Raw genomic sequence first — 8,711 nt, forward strand, 5'->3', positions numbered from 1 at the left:
ACTAATGTTACACTTATTGGTGTGGCGTTAATAAAATTTGGGTGCCACTATTTATCACACCAATTTTTAATAATATTACACCAATTGGTGTGGTGTTAATAAAAATTAGGTGATAGTAATAATTTATATCACTTAAAATTGATTTGTATTTTCTTCCTTTTTTTTTTTAAAAAACCTAAGAATCTCATATCTCAAACAACAAAATCCATTTACTTGATTGTTTGTTTTTTTTTTTTTTTTTTCGATTTTTTCTCTCACGATCCTAGGATTTGGGAATTTCGATCTCCTCTCGCATTTTCCTCTTTCGCGATTTGAAGGTTCGAACTTTCGATATTTTCCTTGTCGATTTGAAGTTTCGGATTTTCGATCTCCTCTCACATTTTCCTCTTCAGCAAGTTTTCATTTTCATCGAAAGAGTTACGAAATTAGGCGAGGTTCAGCACCATCTTCTCTAGCACAAACGTTCCAGGTAGTTCTCTTTCTCTCTCTCTCTCTCTCTCGCTCTCCAACACACATGTCTTCATTTCATTAATCGTGCAATCCAACAATTTGAGACTACACGTTGAAGATCTGAGTGTGGGAAGGTTGGTGAGTTTCGTTTTTCAATTTCATTTCTGATTCGTTCTGTTTCGTACATTTAGGTTTTTATGAGTTTGAATTGATTTGTTTATTTGTGTTTAGGTTTTTGAGATCTTTCACAATTTCTTTTTTCTTGTTGAATTTGTTAAGTTGTTGCTTAGTTGTAAAAATTTGTTCACTGAAGTATTTCTTTTTAGTTTATTTGGATGATCTCTAGAAGTAGAAAACACTATTTAGAGTGAGAAGGAGGTGGATAAATCTTTAAAGATTGTTTGTGATATTGGTTTTGTCCAAATTCCAATTGTAACCTTTTGCTATATTTCAAAAAGAACAAAAGATGCAAAAAAAACTACAAGATTATTATTATTTAATCTTCTTTGCTTGTCATTGTTGTTTAGTAGATGTAGTCTATGATGATCACAATCACATATCTTGTTATTGAGTGCCTTCTTGTTTTGCTGAACATTTTCATTTTGAAAGTAGAGTTCCGATCTAGTACTATACATATATATATATATATATATATATGATAGTATAAATTTTATTAATTGAAGAGAAGAATGTACAAGTAGGCAATCTAGATGATTGACCTAAAGAACAAGGAGAAACAAAAGACAAGAAGCTACCCCAAGCACATAGACTCCCCATCTACTAAATAATTGATTAGGCATTGCAGAAGCTTTGCCCATGCCTAAAGGACTTCAATCGCTTACACTTTTGGTTACATTGCTATTAAAATACTTTCAACGAACATAGCATCTGCCAAAGTCAGTCTGTATGGTTTGTTCATGACTTGCTTGGATTATTTCCATTATAAATAAAATTATTATTTTCACAATTTAATAGTATATGCGTATGCAATTCATCACCAAGAAGAGGTAGAAGCTTATAGAGTTAGCAATCTTAGCTAGAAGGATGACTAGCCAATGGGATCAAAGTAATATTAATGGTAAAGAGATTTTTTTTGTGCATAATCTGATTTGTTTTTGGAAATTGGCTCAAAACATGAACGGACAACACAAAAGATTAGTAATGGACACTTGAGAATCAGATCGTCAAGTACTTGCATATTTTTATGGGATCAAAGTAATATCTTCTCTTATTTTTCGATGCAATATGGTCCCATTTGGATGAATGCCAGACAGGAGAGACCCAAAACATGTGCCTAATTTTTTTATATAAATCATATATATCCTTTGTAATAATTTTCATAACTATATATATGTGATTTTCTTTAAGTTACACACACACACACACATCATTTGTGTTGATGGTCCTCCCTTGTTGGAGCTAGACCACCATATGTACGGTCTCATATTCCATTGCCTTGTGAAGTAGCGTTGTTGCCATTACCTCTTGGGATTGGCCATGAGACACACATTTGTTTGAAACTCAATTCCATAATTTGTGTATCATTCTCTTTTTATGAATTAATTCCATAAAGCATGTCTTTCAAGTTCCCGAAGATATAATTCTTATTAGTAGATTCCACTATTCTAGCACAGGACTCACAAAAATTGGTCAGTTGTGGTTCTTATTGCACAACAGATATTCTGCAATATTTCTACCCTTGGCCTTGAAATGTTTATTTCTCATTCCATCTAGCTTGCTATCCATTCTACACTATTCCTGTTCTTTTTGCAAACTATTTCTTCCAATTCTAATATGTTTTCTATTTCCAGTCCCCTGCTCACTTGAGGTTTAATTTCTTATCAAAATACTGGTTGTCATCTTAGTAAGGTTGAACATGTTTCATTAATTTACTACTGAGCAAAAAAAATAAAAAAATGTTTCTTTAAATTACTTTCTTACCCAGTTAAAAATAGTTAATTAAATTATTTTATCATCATCGTTACAATCGTGTTTATTATTCAATTACATTGATTTTCATTAAGAAGTAGTGTAGGTAGGATGGACCTCCTCGTGTCCCATCCCTCCGTCTCTCCTCGCTATTTAAAAATCAGAAGAAAAACAATTATAAAAAAAAATAAAAAAAATACAGTGTAAGTGGGATTCATCGAGTGTCAATCCCATTAATTTACATACATAATATGGTGGACAGTCCATAGTTCTAGCAAATTTGTCCGTCACTTTTTATTCTATTTTATTTATTTATTTATTTTTTTTATTCCTTCTAAACTGACTTCCTTCACTTTTCATCATCATTACCTTGATTGTGTTATATAGACGTGTGGTTACTTGTAATTTAATATATGATGATTAATTATTGTTTTCATGATTGTTTTCGATTTTATCGTATTTTTCCCTTGCTGACTTATTCCCAAACCCTGACTTGGTGACTGCTAGTTATAGAACAATGTCATAGTTTTGACTATGCAGAGATATGGGCTGGAAAACACTACACTAGGACACTTATTTCACTTATGTACCAGAACTTGATATGATCTATATTGATCTCTTTGTTGCAACTTGTTTACCGAAATAGCGACAAAAATATATCAGAGAAATAACTATAACTATAGGAGAAATGTTTTTGAAGACCTGACAAGTACCTACTGTTGGTACTTACCTATATAATGATTCTGTTGTCTGTTCATTATTTTATATGTTTGTATATTGAAGGCCATTGTGCTTGTTTTTAAAATTCCTTCTTCTTTTAAGTTAATATATTTTTCCATCTTCTTAAACCAAATATGGACAGCCTCGACTACTACTTAAACCAAATAATAATACTTGGATTACGGATAGCAATGCTTCTACTCGTATAACGTCTGATTTCGTGAATATTTCTGTACATTATGAATATCATGGGTCAGATCGAGTTGCAGTTGGTAATAGTGCAGGTTTGGACATTAATCATAGTGTATCTACTCAATTTAATCATTGTTCTTCCAATTTCCATCTCAACAATGTTTCACATATATTGCGAGCCAAATGAGAACAAAAGGGCAAGTTGTCCTGCTTTCTAGTCAGAAACCCAGGCAAGAACCGCGTACCAGTTCTGAATTAGTTTTCATACATTATTTGAGATCACGATTTTTCATAGATGTTTTTATTTCACATATATTGGTAGGTATCTATGATTGCATCTAAACATATTTGTATACGTTCTAAGGACTAAAACCATCTTTCTATGTATTTATAATCTGTGTACATCTATTTCATTTTGAGCCATGCTCGAGTGACCTCAAGATTGCCCTCATTTCACAATTTTCTAACATAGAGTTGGGCAAAAAACCATAGATGCTTTTCACTCATATCTCAATGAAAAGCATCTACGATTCCTACACATTTCCACGTTAAAAAAGTGTGAAATGAGGTCAGTCTTGAGTTACTTTAGTATTATTCTTTCATTTTAGACATGTGACAACTGCCCATGTTTGGTTTGTTGGAGTGCATTGTCGATTACAATCAACTCAATTCTAGAAAACCTAGGTTTTTTTGGCACTTAGAGGATCATTTAATAGGAACATATATTGAATCAGTGGCCACGTTGTCAGCGTTGTGATCATGTGGCAAATAATGCATTCAAGAACTCTTGTATCTTTCTAGAGACATGGTTTGATAAAGAGTCCCCCTAGCCTTACTAAGTTGGTAAGGATTTCACCCTTACTAAGGGTTATAAAAGTGAATTCTGAGATTAAGAATTGAGCCAAAAAATCTACGTACATTATTACAATGTAAATAGCCTCTTATATACAAAGCCTTATATGATTTTCTTGTTTGTAGAATCGTCGAATATAGAAATAAAAATAAAATCAAAGGAAAGATTTCTGTTTAGTGCCTAAAAGTGTGTATCTTTCCATTATTTTATAAAGCATTTAATCGTATTTTAGAAAGCATGACAACTTTCCCTTTTGTTCTTGTCCATTAGGGAAAAGTAGTCGTTTACCTTTTTCCTTATCCACTTTTGTTTCATCTATGCCTTTGGAATTAATTCACTCTGATATTTGGACTTCCCCACATTATTCTATAAAAGGTTCCAAATATTATATTGTGTTTGTTTCATCTTCTTTTTAAGTTAAGGCCATTTAGTGATGCTTTATAAATATGGATAGCCTCAGGTATCTTCTGTTAGTGTCAAACTTGCAATAGAGACAACACTTGTATGGCCTGTATCTGAAGCCAAGGCTACACCAAATTAGGAGAGACAGTTGCGAAGCACTTGACGAATTGTGGATTTAAATCTTTCGAGGTTAGACTTTTGTATGATATTAACATTTTTATGACCATCCATCCTTAATACATGAATATCATGTTAGGAATGAAATATGTATCTATTGTTCATTTACATATTTGACTGTTTCATTTATAGAATAAAGAAGATCCTTATAAGGAGATTACCATGACAGACATATACATTGCTAGCCATGCCAAAAGCCAACAAACGGTGAGAATAATTTTTTGTTCTAGTGTTTGACTGATCTGTTATATATATATATATATATATATATTTTTTTTTCTTTTTTTGAATTCATCTTGTAATCTGAATGTGAACACCTCTTGTTCTAGTGTTTGACTGATCTGTTATATATATATATATATATATATATATATATATATATATATATATTTTGAATTCATCTTGTAATCTAAATGTGAACACCTCTTGTTCTAGTGTTTGACTGATCTGCTTAGTTCCTTCCATATATCATGACTTGCAATGTGGAAAGATGAGAGAAATTATTTGAAGGAAACCATCCAAAGACTTTGAGTCAATCAGTCAATGCATCTTCCGTTCTTTTTGAAATTGGTGGTGGTTTATGTGTGGGGGGAGGGTATGTAATTGGTGGCGGCTTCTCTATTGGTGGTGGTTTCTTTGTTGGGGGAGGATATGTAAATGGTGGTGGTTTCTGCATTGGGGGAGGTTTGTGGTATGGAGAAGGCGGAGGTGGATATCCTTGCGAAGGTGGAGGTTGATATCCTTGAGATGGTGGTGGATATCCTTGCGAAGGCGGAGGTGGATATCCTTGAGAATAAGGTGGAGGTGGATATCCTTGAGAAGAAGGTGGAATGTAATAGGGATGGTAAGCTATCCCTATTTCCGGATTACTCAGACCTTCAAGTGAGGAGATGAAGCTTGCTACTGTTAACAGTAGCAGTAGCTGCCAAAGAAAGCCATGTAAAGGAAGTCTCCTCATTTTGCCAAGTAACTATTATTAAGAATAATTATTCCAATTATTTTTGATTAAGCAATACTTAATTTTTTTTTAAAAAGTTGACTAAGTAATGTTTTTTTTTTTTTTAAACATTTCTCTTGGATCTCTTAAATTTGAAGTCTTAATAATTCAATTTACATGAATGGTGAGCATCTATTTTGCGGTCCTTCTATCTTCCCCACATTTTATTTCCATTGATGTATGCCAACATCAAGGTAAGTTCTAGGAAAGATCAGTAACAATGATAGTTTGGGCTATTTGTACATGATGGAATTAACCGACTCAAAAACTGTAATGGTAAATTACCCAACCTAACATGTCAAAGCATTAACAAGTTTTTATTATTACTAGTTTTAATGGATTGATACATAGTACTCTGATTTGCGGTGTTCTCGAGTAGATATTACCCAGTTTCTTCATGACCACTGCCAATCTTATTCCTTGTACTCAGATCCTGAAAAACACAATAAGTAGGAAAATATGTGACACAACAATTTAGATGTTTGGTTAGGCTGCTGGCAGATAGAAGGTTGGTAGTTAAATTTGGAACATGGAGAACATCTTAAAGGGAAAGATTAGGAAGAGCCTGAATCTCCCCCTTTCCAAAGATAGAGGATAGAGAACCATCAGCAACCCAAAATTTTTCCCAACCGGATAATACAGAATAAGAGGAAGGCATACCCGTCATGTGGTCAAAAGCACCAGTGTCAATGATCCATCATGGGGTAGAAAGACGTGCAACCAGATGAGCTGATGCATCAATACCTGACTAAGCAAAGGATGTGAATGGACCAAGGTGGAGTTGAGAGAGCATACTATGCGACTAGCTAACTCGACTATAGACAAGGAGTCATGTGATGGAAGATGAAGTTAGTCCACAGGTGCAGCCTATTGAGTGTGAGTAGTGGGGTTGGGATGTGTATTAAAATCGACACCATGAAAACGGGGCATGTTGGACTATGATTGCACATGTAAAATTTGAAGGAAAATGGTTTCCATTTGAAAAATGTAAATTTTTGTTTTTTTTTTTTGTGTATTTATTTATTTTGTTAGATTTCAATTTTTTGTCTAATGAAAATTGTCATTTTCTTTTTAGGTGAAAAATATTAAAAATGACAAACAATAGCGGTTAAATGAAAAAAAAAAAAAAAAAGTCTGACAAAAAAACGACGGCTCTAAGCCGTCATTTATATCTATTAATTTAATTTAAATTTGACAAAAAAAAAATGACAGGTCTGGGCCGTCATTTTATTTTGACAGACATTAACCGTCGTTTTATACAACACTTTCTTGACACGAGCGAATCGTCGTTTATTAAAAACGACATCGTTATTTACAACTGCTCTTGCGACGGCAGGGGCCGCCATTTTTCTTAAAAAACGATGGCTTTGGCACGTCGTTTTTTGTAAAATCTGACGTAGTGAATTAGCAATCAGTGTGACATATCTAGAACATGTATAGATGATGAAGATGACAATGATAATAAAATTAAAATTTAGAATAAAACAAAGATATTCAAATATTTTATAAGAAAAAAATAGCAAATGATCAAATTTATCAGGGAGAGAACAGCCCAAGTTCACAAGACTCTTGTTATGTAGTCCAAAGTCTTCGCTGACTTCACCTCAGGTTGACACGGCAAGAAAGTGAGTATGAAACTATGGCCAAGTTAATTTTAAGTCCTAAAGCTAAAAGATATTAACAAAGTGACTTCAGAGCTGCACATTTTAGACTATATATCGGACACTTACCAATGTGTGTCCATAAGACATCAAAGGTTAAAGTGGTCCAATGTGATTCTTGTGACCTAATAAAGGGCCCTTGCGAGAGTCAAAATGTCAAAGATTGTTGGAATCTTTCCTACCTATTTTAAACTTAGCACGGCAACCTCTGTATGGTCTACAATACCCTTCTCTTCAGGAAATCTCTAGTGATGGTCATTTAATACAACCACCTGTGACCCATCCTTAAAAGATGGCACTAGACAGTCCCTCTAATGTGACATTTTAACTGATACAAAATGAAATCTAAGGTTTTGCATTGTCATCAGTTTTTTTTTTTTTTTTTGGTGTTAGTAATATTTAGAATTTTGATGACAAAAATAAGGAATTTTAGTATCATTGTACAATAATATTTTTTAGAGAAATGCTAAGTGGATGTCATTTTTTTGCTAATGCCTCATACGCTCTATGACATATTGGCTCACAGCCCAACAAATGTTTGAAATGTGGTGCAATGACATCAGCAATAGAAAGAGTTTCTCTCTCTTGCCCGTTTCCCACATATTTATATTTTAGATTTCAAATTTTAAAAAGGGTCGTTGGGCCCACATGGATGATCACATTTACCATCCAATAACATAGTCATTTTGATTTCATGAAAATATTCATATTAAAAAAAAAATGAAATTAAAAAAATCTTATTTTTCAAACTTGATCTAAGGTGTTGAAAATGGACAGTCACTAAACACTCAAATTTAAAAATAAAATTTAATAGTGAAAAGTAATTAGTTTTAATTTTTTTTTAAAGTTCATATAATTTTGTCATTTACAACTCCATTGCATCGGATCATGTTTTTGAATGTCGCAAGGTGATCAAATAAGAAAATTTGCTTTTTTCACCATGGGCAAGAGAGAAAAAAGGGCGTTTGGGTGTTGGCAAAAAACGTGTATTTAACATCACTCTATTTTTTACACACCACAAATCTAAAGGAATTAAATAAAAAATTGGGTAATTTATATGCCTATGAAATTGACGATATTAGGTTTACTCCCTTCTAAAATGTAAGATTAATTAAGTTAAACCCCTTAACCAATTCCACTTATTTAATTGATGAATTATTGGTAAAATTTGACTTCATTCCATATTAATGACCTTCAAAAACATAAATTACTAAATCAAACTTTTAGGAGCCGTTTGGTAACCATTCTTATAATCCATTCTAGATCTCATAATGGATTATTGACCTTAATTAAGGTGTTTGAGAATAGTGGAAAAAAATAATTCTCAGAG

The 8,711-nt window shown here is 32.8% G+C and overlaps 1 long non-coding RNA gene across 1 annotated transcript; it reads left to right on the forward strand.

Annotated features, from left to right (window-relative positions):
- Positions 1-256: 256 nt before the first annotated feature.
- Positions 257-5,736, forward strand: LOC147383001 (uncharacterized). Its single transcript, XR_015173960.1, has 5 exons — positions 257-469; positions 4,599-4,735; positions 4,856-4,930; positions 5,159-5,476; positions 5,522-5,736. It is a non-coding gene; the product is annotated as an uncharacterized LOC147383001 (long non-coding RNA).
- Positions 5,737-8,711: the final 2,975 nt, after the last annotated feature.

The sequence above is a fragment of the Akebia trifoliata genome, chromosome 16 (assembly GCF_017979445.1).
Source record: "Akebia trifoliata isolate Shusen 1 chromosome 16, ASM1797944v1, whole genome shotgun sequence".
Taxonomy (NCBI): Eukaryota; Viridiplantae; Streptophyta; class Magnoliopsida; order Ranunculales; family Lardizabalaceae; genus Akebia; species Akebia trifoliata.